Source organism: Euleptes europaea, chromosome 13 (genome assembly GCF_029931775.1).
Source record: "Euleptes europaea isolate rEulEur1 chromosome 13, rEulEur1.hap1, whole genome shotgun sequence".
NCBI classification, from domain to species: Eukaryota; Metazoa; Chordata; class Lepidosauria; order Squamata; family Sphaerodactylidae; genus Euleptes; species Euleptes europaea.
The window spans coordinates 39,392,387-39,412,953 of NC_079324.1; positions in this window are offsets into that span (position 1 = coordinate 39,392,387).

Sequence of the window (20,567 nt, forward strand, 5' to 3'; positions counted from 1 at the left end):
AGGTCCTTGCAAGGGCAGCAAGGCCCTTTGGACCCTGTTGGATGTTGCCCTATTGGTTGCGCCCCCATAACAGTTCAAGCTTCAGGGCCCCAGAAATGTAGGTCCGCCACTGGGCAGGAGTCGTTCCATCCTTTTCTTTTGACCAGCTGGGCAACTGCAATCTTCTGGGCAACTGTCATCTGTTTGTGGCAAGGTAGAAGGCCAGTGATGTCTTGCTTGGGCAGGTCAGTGTGCTGACAGAAAATGGAAAATGGAGGGCTGCCCGACATTTAGCCATCTGTTTCACTATTTTTCCAGCAATATTATGACATGCTTTATCTACTATGGTCCAGCCATCCTTAGAGGCTCAAGCTAGTTCCCCGTTCCCTTATCCTCACAACAATCCTGTGAGGTTAGCTAAAGGTTGCCCTGAGTGCTGGCAGATTTGAACTCTGGTTTCGCCACTCCTAGTCCACGGCTAACCACTACCCTAGCTCATAAAGTATAAGAAGACAATTTATTGTTGGAGCATAAAATTAAGATAACATTCAGAAGCAATGGATGACACAAAAATATGGAATCAGTCGTGCACTGTAAGGAAAAATGTAAAAGTGTGGTACCCTCCAAGGATTTGAATTGTGTCAATGTTTCACTCTGCATTAATGTCCAAATCTTCTCCAGGGGGCAAATGGGTGCACCGGCTTCCCTGGGGGGCTGGGGGTTGCTTTAAGCTCCCTAAGAAACCAGGAAGCCCACCCCCATCATTTTACTCTCACCTGGCATGATGCCTATAATCCTGGAGTTTCAGCAATGGCTAGAAGTCTCTCTAGGAATGCATAACTGCTCCTTTTAACCAGTGCGAGAGAGCAGAGCCCTGTCTATGTTTTCCAGTTAAGGAGAGGATTATAGTGAGCAATTATAGATTCCTAGAGAAGTGTGCACTTTGTGCACATAAATGGGCTTTCTCTCTCAAAAGCTTCTGCTGTCATCAGTCTTTAAGGTGCTGTAAGACTCTTTGTGGTTTTGCCCAAGAGGCAGAGAACTGGAAATCGCTTCCTGGTAGGACATGACAAGCACTTTAGGTGGTATTATAACATAAGAAGAGCCCTCCTGGATCAGACCAGTGTTTCAAATAATCCAGCATCCTGTTTCTTGCAGTGGCCGACTAACTGGCCCTGGAGAGACAACAAGCAGGGCTTAATAGCCAAGGTCTTCTCCGTGCCTCCTAGCACTGGTCTTCAGGGGTATACTGCTTCTGGAGATGAAGGTTCTCTGTGGTCATTATGGTTAGTAGCCATTGAGGGACCTATCCTCTGTGAATCTGGCTAGTCCCTTTTTGAAGCTGTTTATGCTAGCAGCACCCTGACCTGGATGGCCCAGGCTAGCCTGATCTCGTCAGATCTCAGAAGCTAAACAGGGTAAGCCCTGGTTAGTATTTGGATGGGAGACCACCAAGGAATACCAGGGTTGCTGTGCAGAGGAAGGCACTGGCAAACCACCTCTGTTAGTCTCTTGCCATGAAAACCCCAAAACGGGTCGCCATAAGTCAGCTGCGACTTGACGGCACTTTACACACACATGCTAGTGGCAATCACTGTGCCCATTAACAGTGAATTCCACAATTGAACTATTAATTGAGTGAAGAAGTACCCCCTTTTGTCTGTCCTGAATATATGCAACATGTCATAAGAAGATGGCTAATGATCACGTGTTTAATGTATATAATTTTTACAATGGAGAGGGAGGAAAGGGCTGGTGCTTGGATGTTCTTCCCTAGTAGCTCATCTATCCCAAATTCCTGGACCAAGTGGGTTGTCCTAGATTTTTGTGGCTTTTGATGCAACCAGTTACTTTGTGATTCCAAACCTCTGGCTCGAATCAGACTCATGTGGTCACTGTAAAGGTATGCATCAGGCTGACGTGTGGAAAGCGATTTGGGTCCATGGAGAAACCTCTGGCCTGGAAAAGACCCAAGGAAATGTGGCTGAAACAGCCCTGTATGTACAAGGGGGGTTGGTTGGTGTGTGGAGGTTCAACCAGGATGTTTCAAGCTTAGTTCTCATAAGCAAAAATGAGGATGTAAACCTGGATCTGAGCTGAACCACAGTTGGAGGCTTATAAGAAAGGATGTTGATTTCTACAAAACGAATTCCCTTCACATGGAAAAGTACCCTGTTGAGGAAGGCTTTAGCCTTGTCTGTTCCTGGCAGACCCACAGCTGCGGTCTGAGATGCTACAGGCCAGACTGGGTTTCTTTCTTCATCTGCTGTTTTGTTTTTTTTTAATAAATTTTTATTGGGTTTTATATTACAAATTTTCCATTGCAATAAACAACATCTATAACAATATAAAATTTCAATTCTGACTTAATGTTGTTATAATTCCATACAATATATAAAAAAAAGAGAAAATTTGGAAAATTTATGACTTCCCCTTCACCTCTATCTGCCTCTTAATAAAAAGTTCATCCCGTCGTAGTTGATCTAATCTTAATAGTCTATTAATACCATTTAATTTTTTTTTTTAAAACATAGTCTGTTAGTAAGTATAATTATGCTTATTCATTATAGAAAAAAACAAAGAAATCCTCTGGATCAGATTAGAAAATATTCTTCCATTCTTCCCAATTTTAACTCAAATTCACAATAATTCATTCACGCCTCCCACTCCCCCAAAAACTGAACATCATTTTCTTCATTTAAGATAGCTGTGAGTTTTGCCATTTCTGCCACTTCAAACATTTTAACAATCCAGTCTTTTTTCACGGGAATTTCGGTCCCTTTCCATTTCGCTGCATAAAGCAATCTCGCAGCTGTTGTGGCATAAATCAAAAAAGTTCTTTGTGTAGATAAGTCATCAGGAATCATACTCAATAACATCATTTCTGGTATTTTGGGTGTATTTTTTTGTAGTATTAGTCTCAATTCATTGTAGATCATGTCCCAAAAATCTTTAGCTTTATCACAGGTCCACCACATATGATAAAAGGAACCAATTTCCTTGTTACATTTCCAGCAGATAGGGGACATTGTTTTATAAATCTTTGCTATCTTCTTGGGTGTTAGATACCATCTATACATCATTTTATAAATGTTTTCTCTCACTGACTGTGCTTTTATTCCTTTTAGGTCTTTAGACCATAGTCGTTCCCATTTATTTAAAACAATATCGTGTCCCACATTTTGCGCCCAGTCGATCATAGTTGGTTTAATCGTATCCTGCTCACCATATATTGTTAAAAGGAGATTATACATTTTAGAAATCAGTTTTGTATTGTTATCCAATAGGATCTTTTGAAGAGAAGATTTTTCCTTAGAAAATCCATTTTTAACATCTTGTACAAAAACTGATTTAATTTGATAATATTGGAGCCATTGTAGATCGTCCTTAAGAAGTTGAAAGTCTTTTAATGAGCATTTCTTTCCATCCCAATTGATTAAATCTTGGTAGGTAATAAATTTGTCTGGTCTAAGTGGGCGCAATGTTAACATTTTTTGAGGTGATATCCACATCGGTGTTACTGGTTCCAAAATGTGTTTATATCTCATCCAGATACGAAGTAAAGAGGACCTGATTATATGATTACGAAATGTTGCTTGTAACTTAATTTTATCATACCACAAGTAGCCATGCCATCCGCTTAAGTTATTATAACCTTCCAAGTCTAGCAAACGTGTATTTGACAAACTCATCCAGTCTTTTAGCCATACTAAAGCTACCGCTTCAGCGTAAAGTTGAAAGTTAGGAAGTGCTAAACCTCCTCTAGTTTTTAGATCCACCAGATATTTATAAGCAATCCTTGGTTTTTTCCCTTGCCAGATGAAATTTGAAATGTCTTTCCTCCAAGTATCAAAGTATTTAGTGTGTGATATTATTGGCAAATTTTGGAATAAGAAAAGCATCCTCGGTAAAACATTCATTTGAATCGTTGAAATACGTCCCATTAATGACAATTTTTTGTTTGACCATATAATCATATCAGTTTTAATCTTACCCCATAACTTGAGGTAATTGTTGGTTATCAAGTCTTTATTCTTTGCAGTAATCCAAATTCCCAGGTATTTAACTTTGTTGGCTTTCTCCCAACCGGTATAAGATATAAATTCCTGTTGCTGTATTTCCGGTAGGTTTTTGAATATTATCTTTGTTTTTTCTTGGTTCACTTTGAAGCCTGATATTTTCCCAAAGTCGTCCAAAGTCTCCCGAAGTATATTCATTGATTGTGTTGGATTCTCCAAAATTAACAGGAGGTCATCCGCGAATGCTCTCACCTTAAATTCATGTTTTTTAATTCTTAACCCGCGGATGTCCTCCATACTTCTTAGTTTCACACATAGCGGTTCCAACACCAACAAAAATAAAAGTGGAGACAAGGGACATCCCTGTCTAGTCCCTTTCGTGATTTGACAGTTATCTGACATTGATTCATTGACCAAAATTTTAGCCTGTTGAGAGGTATAAATAGCCGATATACCTTTCTGAAATCGGTCTCCAAAATTCAATTTATCCAAAATCTGTTTCAAAAAATTCCAAGAGACCATATCAAAAGCTTTTTCTGCATCCAAAAATACAAATGCCGCAGTTTGTTGGATATTCTGGTCATAATATTCCAATGAGTCCAATAAGATTCTTACATTATCTTTTATTTGCCTTCCTGGTATAAAGCCTGCTTGGTCTTCGTGTATAAGATCCTTAATAAATTGTTTTATCCTACATGCCAAAACCGAAGCAAAAATTTTGTAGTCCACATTTAACAGCGATATAGGTCTATAGTTAGATGTTTTTTCTGGATCCCTTCCTTCTTTGGGTATCAATGATATAAATGCATGTGACCAAGTCTCCGGGGATGTTCCCTCATCCAAAATTGCATTATAAAGTAAACCAAAAAAAACCCACTAAATTGTCACTAAATATTCTGTAAAATAGTGCAGTGATTCCATCTGGTCCAGGTGTTTTATCCGTTTTTTGTCTCAGTATTGCTTCTTGTATTTCTTCCCTTGTAACTGGAGCTTCAATACATTCTCTTTGGGTCGTTGATAAAGCTTTCATCTGTATTGAATTTAAGAATTTGTCTATTTTCTGCTTTGGAGTATTTTCTTTCTGATATAACTTGGAATAGAATGAAACAAATTCTTTTTGAATTTCTGAAGTTGAATAGACTGGTCCTTTAGCAGTTTGGATTTTTGTTATAATCTTCTTTTGAAATGAATCCTTCAATTGTGTTGCTAGAAGTTTTCCAGGTTTATTTGCATATTCAAAATATTTTTGTTTAGCAAATTTCAAGTTTTTATTCATTTCCTCCATTATGACCAAGTTTAATTGGTGTTTAGATGCAGAAATCTTTATTTTAATTTCTCTTTTCTCCTCTTCCTGTGTTGCCATTATCAGTTTCTGTTCCAAATTTTGTAAGTTCCAAAGTATATTATTAGTAAATTGTAGTTGAGTCTTCTTCCAAGCCGAATGTTTCTGTATCATAAAACCTCTCAAAACAGCTTTAAATGCATCCCAAACTGTATTCAAAGAGGTTTCCCCATTAAGATTAATTTCAAAAAAGTATTTCATTAAAACCTGTAATTCCTTATGTATCTTATTGTCTTTTAAAAGTTTATCGTTCATTCGCCATCTAAATGCTTGTTTATTGTTCCACTCAAAAGTAACAGGGTTGTGATCAGAAAAAGTTCTAGGTAGGATATGGATTTTACGTACCTGAGTGAAAATTGATTTACTGGCCCATATCATATCAATTCTGGAGTGTGAATCATGTCTCGCTGAATAAAAGGTGTATTCTTTAGCAGTTGTATTCATTGTTCTCCAAATGTCTTGTAATTCTAATTCTGAAGCCATGGTGAAGAAAGTTTTAGGCAAGGCTTCCGGTGGTGCCGTTGGAGAGAGCACTCCATTTCCCCAGGTTGCCCTGGGAGAAATTCAAGTTTGCGTTATTTTTGGGGTACATAGATACCCCAATCCGACCCTTGCAAGTGGGTTGGAAAGCAGGAACTCCCTGCAGCCCGCAAACGCGGTTTGACCTCCTAGGTACTCTGAGGGGGCTTTTTTAAGCCCCTCGGAGTCCTAGACGCCGGTCCTGCGAGGGCACTAGGGAAGGACATCGCCAAAACGCAACTTTGGCAGCAAGCTCTACCCTCCACCGCCTTAATACCAACATAAGGACTACATAAAGAAAAGAACCTCACCTCTTGACACCCAAGTGAGTACAAAAGAACTCTTCGTCTACTTACTAGAAATTTGAACAGACGGGGGGCTGATAAGAATATTTCTGGGACCCCCACCCCTCCATAATCCGAACTGGAAAAGTTTGATCTGAGTCAGTCATCGGGATTAGCGACAGGAGCCTTATCGGATCGATCAGCCTAAACCATAACAAAGAGTCGGAAGGATACCTTTTAGACTGACAAGAATTATCACCAATGAGAAGGTCCGAAGGAAGGGGAGGGTGATCTCTCTTCCTGATTTTCCGGCGAATTCCTGCCACGTTTGCAGTAAGGGAGTGCCTGGAACGGAAGACTCTCTATAACACCCTCTCTATCATTGGAACTAAAATAACAGGAAGTAGCCGCGGGACTGAATATCCGTCGCACTCGAGTTACTTTCAAATCATTCCTGAAGGAATAACCATCGAGAAGAGGCGATAGAAGGTCTGCAGCACTAGTAACTTCCTGTTTACTTCCTGATTAATCCGATCTAGAGCGACCGAAAAAACTCACTGGTATTTTAAAACTTTAAAATGCAATTTTAAAGCCAATTTCGACTCTTTTCAACCCGAAAAAATTATTAGGCTGATCTTTGAACTATCATCTTTTAACCAGCACCTTAAAGGCCCTGTCGGTGGACATGTATTTTACCAGTTTTTTTTTAATGTAAATGTCTCGACCCCGCTCTGGCTCACTACACAGCCCTGCCTATACTAAACTAAGGGACTCTTTACAAACCTCGACCATGGAAAAAAAGTTACAGGATATGCTAACTAAACAAACTGAGGCAACAAATAAACAGTTTGAACAGATGTCTACACAGATGGCACAGTTGACTTCTATGATGACAAATCTTGGTCAAGCATCCCAAGCTATTAATCAGAAGTTGGACGTGGTCACTGGAGACTTGAAAGAAGTAAAAACTCAAATGATTGTTATGAAGACAGATATGCAAGCGATGGATGTATCAATTAAGAAAGTGATGGATGAGCACAAGGACACAAAGAAAAAATTAACAAGCCAAGAAAAACAGATTGAAACAATACAAGCGGATCAGATGGCGGCAAAAAATCAAATGGCAATGATGGAGATGAGAGTGAAAGAGACCAACCTTCGTATACGCAATTTTCCAGATATGATGGGAGACAATAAAGAATCTGCAATACCAAATTTGGCCTACTTATTTCAGATAGATGAACAAGAATTAAAACAAGCCATTAATAGAATATACAGGATTCCACTACCTGCTAGAATGAGAAGATCTAAGCCAAGAGATTTGATGATAGTGTTCTATGACACCAGAGTTAAAGACAAGATTATGAAGATTCATTATGAAAATCCAGTGTCAGCAAGAGATTCCTCTCTTATACTACTGAAGGATATTCCAAGGCATCTACTTTCACAGAGGAATAACTACAAAGACTTTGTGTCTATATTGAAAGCTAATGGCATCAAATACCGTTGGATTATGCCACAAGGTTTGGCTTTCACCTATAAGGAAGTGAAAACGACAATTCTATCCCAAGCAGATGTGGGGAAATTTCTGAGAAAATATAAAATGGACCTTAAAGAATTACCTGGAGAGAAGGAGGAAGAAGAAGAGGAAGAAGAAGAGGTACAGGGTGCAGAAGGTGGTACCAAATTATAGACTTTTTATTTTGCTAAAAAACACTACATTATGGCAAAAGCAATTTCTTGGAATGTAAATGGACTGAATGAGAAAACTAAAAGGGCTAGAATCTTCAAATATCTACAGAAATATAAATACTCCCTAATTTGCCTACAAGAAACCCACATAGCTTCAAAGCATAAAAAATACTTGGAGAAACAGGTGCTTGGACAAGCATTTATTGCTTCTGCTAAAACTAAAACAAAGGGAGTGGTAATCTATGCCCACCCCAGTCTCTGTCCAGAATTAGTATATAAAGACAATGAAGGAAGAATTGTAATTATCAGAACTAAAATATTGGGACAAAGGACAATAGTGGTTGGAATCTATGCAACCAATGAAGGGAAAAAATCCTTCTATGAAAAATTACATGATCTGATAACCCAGTACGCACAAGACCAAATTTTATTGATGGGCGACTTCAATGGAATTATTCTCCCATCTCTGGACAAAAAATCAAAAGCAAAAGATATCAATGATGGATGCTTGCCTAAAACTTTCTTTGCCATGGCTTCAGAATTAGAATTACAAGACATTTGGAGAACAATGAATACAACAGCTAAAGAATACACCTTTTATTCAGCAAGACATGATTCACACTCCAGAATCGATATGATATGGGCCAGTAAATCAATTTTCACGCAACTACGTAAAATTCATATTTTACCTAGAACTTTTTCTGATCACAATCCTGTTACCTTTGATTGGAACAATAAACAAGCATTTAGATGGCGAATGAACGATAAACTTTTAAAAGACAACAAGATACAAAAGGAATTACAGGTTTTAATGAAAGACTTTTTTGAAATTAACCTTAATGGGGAAACTTCTTTAAATACAGTTTGGGACGCATTCAAAGCTGTTCTGAGAGGTTTTATGATACAGAAACACTCGGCCTGGAAGAAGACTCAATTGCAATTTACAAACAACATACTTTGGAATTTACAAAATTTGGAGCAGAAATTGGTAATGGGAACACAGGAAGAGGAGAGAAGAGAAATTCAAATACAGATTCCTGCAACTAAACACCAATTAAATTTGGTAATAATGGAGGAAATGAATAAAAATCTGAAACTTGCTAAACAAAAGTATTTTGAATATGCAAATAAACCAGGAAAATTTTTAGCAACACAACTGAAGGACTCATTTCAAAAGAAGATTATAACAAAAATCCAAACTGCTAAAGGACCAGTTTATTCAACTTCAGAAATTCAGAAAGAATTTGTTTCATTTTACTCTAAGTTATATCAGAAAGAAAATACTCCAAAACAGAAAATAGATAAATTTCTAAACTCAATACAGATGAAAGCTTTGTCAATGACCCAGAGAGAATGTATTGAAGCTCCAGTAACAAGGGAAGAAATACAAGAAGCAATACTGAGACAAAAAACGGATAAAACACCTGGACCAGATGGAATTACTGCACTATTTTATAGAACATTCAGTGACAATTTAGTTGGATTTTTTGGTTCACTTTACAATGCAATTTTGGACGAGGGAACATCCCCGGAGACTTGGTCATACGCATTTATATCACTGATACCCAAAGAAGGAAGAGATCCAGAAAAAACATCTAATTACAGACCTATATCGCTCTTAAATGTGGATTACAAAATTTTTGCTTCGGTTTTGGCATGTAGGATAAAGCAATTTATTAAGGATCTTATACATGAGGACCAAGCAGGTTTTATACCAGGAAGGCAAATAAAAGACAATGTAAGAATTTTACTAGATTCACTAGAATATTATGACCATAATATTCAACAAACTGCGGCTTTTGTATTTTTGGATGCAGAAAAAGCCTTTGATATGGTCTCTTGGAACTTTTTGAAATGGATTTTGGATAAATTGAATTTTGGAGATCGTTTTCAGAAAGGTATATCGGCTATTTATACCTCCCAACAAGCTAAAATTTTGGTTAATGAATCAATGTCAGATAACTGCCAAATCACGAAAGGGACTAGACAGGGATGTCCCTTGTCTCCACTTTTATTTTTGTTGGTGTTGGAACCGCTATGTGTGAAACTAAGAAGTATGGAGGACATCCGCGGGCTAAGAATTAAAAAACATGAATTTAAGTTGAGAGCATTCGCGGATGACCTACTGCTAATTTTGGAAAACCCAACACAGTCAATGAATATACTTCAGGAGACTTTGGATGATTTTGGAAAAGTATCAGGCTTTAAAGTGAATCAAGAAAAAACAAAGATAATATTTAAAAATTTATCGGAAATACAACAACAGGAATTTATATCATATACTGGCTGGGAGAAAGCTAACAAAGTTAAATACCTGGGAATTTGGATCACTGCAAAGAATAAAGATCTGTTAACCAACAATTACCTCAAGTTATGGGGTAAGATTAAAACTGATATGATTATATGGTCAAACAAAAAATTGTCATTAATGGGACGTATCTCAACGATCCAAATGAATGTCTTACCGAGGATGCTCTTCTTATTCCAAAATTTACCAATAATATCACAAACAAAATATTTTGAAACTTGGAGGAAAGACATTTCAAACTTCATCTGGCAAGGAAAAAAACCAAGGACTGCTTATAAATACTTGGTGGATCTAAAAACTAGAGGAGGTTTAGCACTGCCTAATTTTCAACTCTATGCTGAAGCGGTAGCTTTAGTATGGCTAAAAGACTGGATGAATTTGTCAAATGTACGTTTGCTAGACTTGGAAGGTTATAATAACTTAAGTGGATGGCATGGTTATTTGTGGTATGATAAAATTAAATTACAAGCAACATTCCGTAATCATATAATCAGGTCCTCTCTACTTCGTATTTGGATGAGATATAAACACATTTTGGAACCAGAAACACCGATGTGGATATCGCCCCAAGAAATGCTAACTTTGCGCCCACTTAGACCAGACAAATTTATTACTTATCAAGATCTAATTAATTGGGAAGGAAAGAAATGCTCACTAAAAGACTTTCAACTTCTTAAGGATGATTTACAATGGCTTCAATATTACCAAATCAAATCAGTTTTTGTACAAGATGCAAAAAAAGGTTTCTCTAAAGAAAAATCTCCTTTTCAAAGGATTCTACTAGACAATAATACAAAGCTGATTTCTAAAATGTATAATCTCCTTTTAACAATATACTGTGAGCAGGACACGATTAAACCAACTATGATCGATTGGGCTCAAAATGTGGGACATGATATTGTTTTAAATAAATGGGAAAGATTATGGTCTAAAGATTTAAAAGGAATAAAAGCACAGTCAGTGCGAGAAAACATCTATAAAATGATGTATAGATGGTATCTAACACCCAAGAAAATTGCAAAGATTTATAAAACGATGTCCCCTACTTGTTGGAAATGTAACAAAGAAATTGGTTCCTTTTATCACATGTGGTGGACCTGTGACAAAGCCAAAGACTTCTGGGACATGATTTATAACGAACTGAGATTAATACTACAAAAGAACATATCCAAAACACCAGAAATGATGTTATTGAGTATGATTCCAGATGACTTAGCAACACAAAGAACCTTTTTGATTTATGCCACAACAGCTGCGAGACTGCTTTATGCAGCGAAATGGAAAGGGCTAGAAACTCCAGAGAAAAAAGACTGGATTGTTAAAATGTTTGAAGTGGCAGAAATGGCAAAACTCACAGCTATTCTAAATGAAGAAAATGACGTTCGGTTTTTGGGGGAATGGGGGGCGTGGATGCATTATTGTGAATATGAGTTAAAATTGGGAAGAATGGAAGAATATTTTCTAATCTGATCCAGAGGATTATTTTTGATTTCTTTTTTATATTGAATAAGCATAATTATATTTACTAACAGATTATGGTTCTTTATATATGGTATTGATATTTTATCAAGATTAGATTACCTAGGACGGGATGAACTTTTTATTAAGAGGCAGATAGGGGAAGTCAAAAAATTTTCCATTTCTTTTTTTTCTTTTTTCTTTTCTCTTTTTTATTATATGATATGGAATTATAACAACTTTAGGTTAGAATTGAAATTTGATATTGTTATAGATGTTGTTTAATGCAATGGAAAATTTCTATCATAAAACCCAATAAAATTTATATATATAAAAAAGAAAGTTTTAGGCAAGCATCCGTCATTAACGTCTTTTGCTTTTGATTTTTTGTCCAAAGATGGGAGAGTAACTCCATTGAAGTCGCCCATCAATAAGATTTGATCTTTTGCGTGTTGGGCAATCAAGTCATGTAGTTTTTCATAGAAGGATTTTTTCCCTTCATTGGGTGCATAGATTCCAACCACTATTGTCCTTTGTCCCAATATTTTAGTTCTAATAATTACAATTCTTCCTTCATTATCTTTGTATAATAATTCTGGACAAAGACTGGGATGGGCATAGATTACCACTCCCTTTGTTTTAGTTTTAGCTGAGGCAATAAATGCTTGTCCAAGCACCTGTTTCTCCAAATATTTTTTATGCTTTAAAGCTATATGAGTCTCTTGTAGACAAATTAGGGAGTATTTATATTTCTGTAAGTATTTAAAAATTCTAGCCCTTTTGGTTTTCTCATTCAATCCATTTACATTCCAAGAAATTACTTTTGCCATAGTGTAGTATTTTTTAACAAAGTAAAAAGTCTATAATTTGGTGCCTCCTTCTGCACCCTGTGCCTCTTCTTCTTCCTCTTCTTCTTCCTCCTTCTGTTCCCCGGGTAATTCTTTAAGGTCCATTTTGTATTTTCTCAGAAATTTTCCCACATCTGCTTGAGATAGAATTGTCATTTTCATTTCTTTGTAGGTGAAAGCCAAACCTTGTGGCATGATCCAACGATATTTGATACCATTAGCTTTCAATGTAGACACAAAGTCTTTGTAGTTATTCCTCTGTGAAAGTAAATGCCTTGGAATGTCCTTTAATAATATTAAAGAGGAATCTCCTGCTGACACTGGGTTTTCATAGTGAATCTTCATAATCTTATCTTTAACTCTAGTGTCATAAAACACTATCATCAAATCTCTTGGCTTAGATCTTCTCATTCTAGCAGGTAATGGTATTCTGTATATTCTGTTAATGGCTTGTTTTAATTCTTGTTCATCTATCTGAAATAAATAGGCCAAATTTGGTAGTGCAGATTCTTTATTGTCTCCCATCATATCTGGAAAATTGCGTATACGAAGATTAGTCTCTTTCACTCTCATCTCCATCATAGCTATTTGATTTTTTGCCGCCATCTGATCAGTTTGTATTGTTTCAATCTGTTTTTCTTGGCTTATTAATTTTTTCTTTGTATCCTTATGCTCATCCATCACTTTCTTAATTGATGCATCCATCGCTTGCATATCTGTCTTCATAACAGTCATTTGAGTTTTTACTTCTTTCAAGTCTCCTGTAACAACATCCAACTTCTGATTAATAGCTTGGGATGCTTGACCAAGATTTGTCATCATAGAAGTCAACTGTGCCATCTGTGTAGACATCTGTTCAAACTGTTTATTTGTTGCCTCTGTTTGTTTAGTTAGCATGTCCTGTAATTTCTTTTCCATGGTTGAGGTTTGTAATGATTCCCTTAGTTTAGTGTAGGCAGGGCTGTGTAGTGAACCAGAGCGGGGTCGAGTTCCCGACATTTACATTCAAAAGAAGCTGGTAAAATACATGTCCACAGACAGGGCCTTTAAGATACTAATTAGAAGAAAATAGTTCAAACAATAGCCTTATAATTTTTTCGGGTTGAAAAGAGTCGAAATTAGCTTTAAAATTGCGTTTTAAAACTTTGAAATACCAGTGAGTTTTGTCGGTCGCTCTAGATCGGGCTGATCAGGAAGTATACCGGAAGTTGCTAGTGCCGCGGACCTTCTACCGTCTCATCTCGATGGTTGTTCCTTCAGGAATGATTTCAAGGTGACTCGAGTGCAACGCGTATTCAGTCCTACGACTACTTCCTGTTGTTTTAGTTCCGATGATAGAGAGGGTATTATAGAGAGTCTTCCGTTCCAGGCACTCCCTTGCTACAAACGTGGCAGGAAATTCTTTTCGCCGGAAAATCAGGAAGAAGAATCACTCTCCCCTTCCCTCGGAGCTTCTCATTGGTGATAATTCTTGTCAATCTAGAAGATGTCCTTCCGACTCTTTGTTTTGGTTTAGGCTGATCAATTTGATAAGGCTCCTGTCGCTAATCCCGATGAATAACTCAAATCAGACTTTTTCAGTTCAGATTAAGGAGGAGCGGGGGTCCCAGAAATATTCTAATCAGCCCCCCGTCTATTCAAATTTCCAGTAAGTAGACGAAGAGTTCTTTTGTACTCACTTGGGTGTCAAGAGGTGAGGTTCTTTTCTTTATGTAGTCCTTATGTTGGTATTAAGGTGGTGGAGGGTGGAGCTTGATGCCAGAGTTGCGTTTTGGCGATTTCCTTCCCTAGTGCCCTCGCAGGACCGGCGTCCAGGACTCCGAGGGGCTTAAAAAAGCCCCCTCAGAGTACCTGGGAGGTCAAACCGCGTTTGCGGGCTGCAGGGATTTCCTGCTTTCCAACCCACTTGCAAGGGTCGGATTGGGGTATCTATGTACCCCAAAAATAACGCAAACTTGGATTTCTCCCAGGACAGCCTGGGGAAATGGAGTGCTCGTCCCAGCAGCAGCACCGGAAGTCCACTTCATCTGCTGTTTTTGAGAACTGGTCACAGAGGCAGCTGGGAGTCTTGATCATGTGAACAAGTCCTTGGACCATAACCAACACCTGGAGACATGAATATCATCATTTGTCACTTCCACTGCTCAAGACACTTTACATATGTCACGTATGCAGCGGCACTTTCAAAAGAACAGCAAAATTTATTCCAGAATAAGCTTTCATGAATCAGAGCTCACTTCATCAGGTGCATTCAAGTGTTCAGTCATTAGGCAGATGTATTTATTTCTGCACGGATAATGGATTTTCATTCCATATGTCTAAATTCCAGATGGGTATCTGTAATCCTTACAACAGCCAAGTTACTGTCCCTGATTTGCAGAGGGGAAACAGAGGCGAAGAGTGACTTGCTTATATTAAGGCCACCACACCAATTGGTGGCAGAGGTGAGACTGGAACCCATGACTTTACAGATCCCAGCTCATTCTCATATCCACTATACTATACCAGCTTTCATGGCTGCTTTTACCAACTGCTGGCCTAGATAACCACTGAGGATGTTCCTTTTTAACTCTGTAAACCTCTAACTCTTGAATATGACACTTGCTACCAGAATGGCTTTTGCCAAGCAGGAATTTATTTGTCCACACCACAAACATGGCTGCTTGCAAGAGTACCATGCAGACCCTCACCAACAGGTGTGTAGGATCACAGACTGAGAATCTTGCCATGCTGGAGACTAGGCAGAGCATGATAGAGCAGGCTGTGTCCACTGAGGAAAAAGAGGCAACTTGTAGGAAAGATACCCAAAGCACAGTTTTATCTTAGGGCCTCGAAGCTGTCCACTTGAAGCCTTGTGGATTTAACTGGGGGAGGAGAAGGGAGGTGAGTGGAGGTGGAGACAGCCAGAGGTGGATAAAAGGCAGGGGCAGAGGACTAGCAACTCAGAAAGATTTGACCGCTGGTTTGGCTTTGGGAGGAGGTGGAACACAGGCATCGAGGCCAGTGACTTCAGAGGCAGTGGGTCAGTGAAGAGACATGGCTTGTGTGCTTTCCTCCGGTGCTCGGACAGCCCTGGTGCTCGTGGTGCTGTTGCTCCTTGTCCTCCATTCCCAGCAGGTAAGTGAGTCACAGCATGTCAGATGGGTGCATTGGGATTGGGATAGGAAGGCGGCAAACCCAGAGTAGCTTTGGAAGAGTAGTTAAGAGTCAGAGCCCTTGGCAAGCCAGGCAACACTTTGGGGGCTTTCCTCACACCTTCTGCAAAAGTCAACCTGTGCTGAAATGGGAAGAGTTTGGCTCTGAGCCCTGTTCTCCCCTCCCAACTCGCTGCTCAGCTCCTTCTGTGAAGCAAATATTTTGGTCCCCATATGTGTGTTTTGTGTGGGAGGAGAAGGACACTATTCTAAGGATTTGGTTTAATCGGGAGGATTTATTCCCAGGGCCACATCTTAATTTGCTGAGCGAGGCTGCTTTCACATGGTGAGGATTTCCAGGTCATTGTTGCTAAAAATGCAGAGGCATTTGCATTGGGAGTGAAGCATCCAAACAGGAATGGTGTGCACACTTTCCTCTGTCGGGCTGCCATTTCCCCTGCATTTCCCCCTACTGCACCATCAGAAGTCTTTGTAAAAAAATATTGCTATTAAGAAATAGCACAGTAACTTTATAAAGGTCCATTGCTGTGATCCACTAGTAGTTCCTCAAAAAGGACTAGAGAATTACCTTTAAAAAAAGAGAGAGAGCTAAGACTTCAGTGGAACTAGTAGATTGTGGCAATAGATTGTAATAACATTATTGTGCCCTTGCGCAAGAACAATTACCCATTTTTTAAAAGCTCCCAACACTCTCTGGTAGAAGGGGAAAGCTTCCAACACAAACATGTACAGAGAACGTTTCTCAGCCTATCAAGCAACCACATGAACTACCTGTTGTTGCACAGGTGGGATTAAGGATTAGTACTTGCAGGTCCATTGCTTGGGTCTTCATGGATGCTCCAGTTTGGGTATTAAAGGCCAAGTGAAACCTGGCTTAAGCTTGGACCATTGACATGCTGTTGAAGAAGCAGCCAATACAAACGAGAGAGAGAGAGAGGGAGATAATTGGAGTGGGGAAAGTTCATGAAATATGTGGTGAGAGCCGGGTAGAAAGGGCTGAAGGTTGTGGGCAGTCCAGAGCATGAATGGGGGTATAACCACAAAGGCAGAGATAATAAGAAAGGCCATGCTGGATCAGACCAAGGCCCATCAAGGTCCAGCAGTCTGTCCGCACAGAGGCCAACCAGGGGCCTTTAGGAAGCCCACAAACAAGACGACCTGCCTGTGTTCCACAGCACCTAATATAATAGGCATGCTCCTCTGATCCTGGAGATAATAGGTACGCATCGAATCAGGGTGAATAGCAAGCTGTTGTGGCAGCACAGATTCATACTGAGAAGCTGTTGCCAAGTCCATCCCCTTCTTTGGCATTCCCTCCTCTGCAGGTGCTGGCCATGCATGCCAGAGGCCGAGCCTTCGCTGGGCAGGAGCTCCAAATGGCATCTGCTCCCAAGAGGGCTCCTTCTAGCTGGCACCTGCTCATGCGTCGAGCTGCATGCTCCACTCCCTTGTGGAGGACCCTGGGCAGCAAACCCCTGGGTGCTTTCTGCAGGCGAGGGCTGGAGTGCAGCACCCACGTGTGCCGGTGAGTATGAGGTGTCCATCATCTCCAAGGAGGAACAAATGGGCTAGGCACTGCCCAGGGCCACGGGAAAGGGTTCGCGACTTGGCAGCACCTTGGCCTGCAAGCAGCGTGGCAGAGATCAAAAGGAGACTCAGGGAAGGGGGAAGAGTGACTGCTGCCACACTCACATCTGTGCTGTCTGCCTCTCTCCTAGGAATGGGCACTGTGCAGACCCCCAGGTCAAATCCTGAAGAGGGACGTTGCGGGGCCTGGCATCCTTTTTGTGCTTTCTTTCCTCGCTCAAGGACTTCAGATGGGGAGGCTCTGGAGACTGGTATGCAATGGACACTGGGGGCCAGGCTTGGCTTAGAGTGGCCCCAGGGAAGAGCTTCGGAGTCGGACCTCACTCCCGCCAGGCACTGAGACAATAATCAGCTAGATGGGTTGGCATGTTATTGAAAGGCAGCATGATTTGGATAGAGTTTCCTTTGTGATCCAGGCATGTTAAATAAGGTAGCTTTGATACCTTATGTTAAGCATTTAGATAACCCTGATCATAGAAGGGTTTTCTCCTTATTAAGGTATGGTATGCTGCCCTTAGCAATTCTTGAGGGTAGATATAGAGGTTTACCATCTAAAGAATGTGTATGCTTATGTGGAGATGGGAATATCGAGTCCCTAGAGCATATATTTTTTATTGTAAAATCTATACTCATATTAGGGAAACTATCCCCATAATTTCCCACCATCCCGGCAAAAATAGAAGGACTCTTCTCTCAGTTAGTTATGCTTACAGAAAAGAATCAAGAGATCACTTTCAATGTCGCCAAATTTGGATGGATAGATTATAAAACTAGGAAAACTTGGGTAAGCCATAAATAGGCTTTTTAGTTATAATTTTTCTAAAGATAATGTATAATTCTGTGAATTTATCATTTTAAAATTTTTCTTTTCTCAAAAGTTATTTGATATACTGGAAGTTTGAATTACTATATTGATTCAATTTTTATTGGTCTTGGGCTGAATTTAATAAATTTATTTATTTTTGATTCTAGGCTTGGCATGTTTGCTAGAATTTTGATGAAATAAGAGGGAGCTGCTGAGCCCCTATGTACTTCCAACTCTTCCCAGCACTGTCACCCAACACCCCCTCCCAATCAGCCCTGTCTCTCCACTGGGCCAAGGTGCATCTGCAGGTGTTGCTCGGAACATTTATCAAGCGGGGCCCCAGCCGTAGCTGAGGAGCAGAGCGCCTGCTTTGCATGCAGGAGGTCCCCAGTTCATCCCCCAGAATCTTGAGGTAAAGGATCTTGGGAAGCAGGTGTAAGGAGTGACACCTCTCTGTCTGACCCTTTGCAAGGCAAGGGAGACAATACTCAGCTAGAGATGTCAATGGCCTGACTCGTAGGGTTGCCATGTCCCTCTTTGCCACCAGCGGGAGATTTTGGGGGCAGAACCTGAGGAGGGTGGGGTTTGGGGAGGGGAGGGACTTCAATGCCAAAGAGTCCAATTGCCAAAGCGGCCATTTTCTCCAGGTGAACTGATCTCTATCAGCTGGAGATCAGTTGTAATAGCAGGAGATCTCCAGCTAGTACCTGAAGGTTGGCAATCCTACTGACTCGATAAAAGGCAGCTCTGCATGTTAATAACCTTTGCTGTAACAGCCAGATCCTTTCAGGGGTAGTGTGTGCAGCTGCTAAACTTGCACCTGGTAAGTTCTGGGTGCCAAGGGTGAGGCTAGCTGCTTGCCGGGACTTGGAAAGTGGAAAAAGGAACAATTAATCTGCCTTACAAGAGAGCTGTCTTTTCCTGATACAGGCTAAAGAGGAATCATTGCTTAGGACTTAGGACTCTGATCTCCCCCTTGTATGGGGTGCCACCATCACCGGGGTCCCAAAGTGGGACATGGTAGGAGTGGAAGCCAAGAGCAAAAAGCCTTTGTTGGAAAGTTTGCAAAGGAGGATGACCCTAGAGAGTGACTCCAGAGGAAAAATGCCCCCAAGTACAGAAAACCTCAGCCATGAACGGGTTAGTCCCTGCAATTGGACTTTCCCTGTGGCCAGCAGAGTCCCACATCTATTCCCTGTAGAACAAACATAGCTGATTCCCAGGAGCTTGCTAGCAGAGGGTCTGCCCGGTCAGTGCCCTAGAGAGATGACTCCACTAATAGCCTCTCTGTGCAACTGGGCCAAGCCACTGTTTGTGTACACAACACCAGGTCTTGCTGTGCCAGAGGGGGACGCCCCTTTGCATGTTAGCAGGAGCCTGGCCGAGAAGGGCAATTCATTTCCCCCAACACACCTGCCAGCGCCACAGTCAAGCTGCCTGGGAGAAGTGATGCTCATCAGGGCACTAAATAGCTGAAGTTCTGTATGTGTGTCTGTGGGGTGGGGGCTGAAGCAGAGACCATAGTAGTGCCATTATAAACCAACATATAGGGTTGCCAACTCCAGATTGGGAAATTCCTGGCAATTTTGGAGTGGACCCTTAAGAGGGCAAGGTTTGGGGAGGAACCTCAATAGGGTATCATGCCGTACAGTCCACCCTCCAAAGCTCCCATTTTATCCAGGGAAACTGGCTTCTGTAGTCTGAAGATCATTTGTAAGCCTGAGAGATCTCCATGCCCCACCTGGAGGTTGGCAATCCTAAACATAAAACAGTAATAAAGTGGGTTCTTCAGCATGTACAACATTTAAAATATTTTTAAAAACAAGTAAATTTAGCCACAAATGCACATTTATATTTTTGAAGTCCTCGTTTTGTATCTTGTGGATTTAAACTGCTTTGGCCTGGAATAGGATTTTTAAAAATGCAACCGTACAACTTGCTTTAGACCTGAGCAAGGCTGTTAACGATAGGACATTTTGGAGGTCATTATTTCACAGGGTCGTCATAAGTCAGAAGCAGCTTGATAGCACTTAACACACACACACACAAAACCTGCCTTAGCTACACTGGCCTTTTGTGGTTTCTTCTGCATAAAGTACATTCACTGCAGAATAGACCAGGAGGCTCTGAATGCCACCTTTAAGGCTGAAACATAAAAGAGCCTGGTGGCATTTTAAAGGAGATTTCCAGTGCAATCCTAACCAGAGTTACTTCCATGGGCTGGATTGATCCTGTTCCCTAGGTTTTGTTTCATGCATCTGAGGAAGTGGGCTTGCATCCAAAAACGCTTCTGCCACAACAAGACTTCCGAATGGTTTTGCTGCCGTAGGCTCCCTCTGGCACTTTTTAGCCTGTGATGCTGAGCACAGTAAACAAGTGCCATACTTTTGAATAAACCTGCTTAGGATTGTGTTGCATGTGTGAAAACAATCTTACAGCTCCTGCTGGTAAACTTCAGTTCATTCCTTACAGAGCAAGTCACAAGTGGGCACTAAGGTGCCACCTAGTGGCTACTGGCATTAGGGGTCCAAAGCCATTGAGCGGATTTTGGGACTCAGGTTTGGGCAAGTG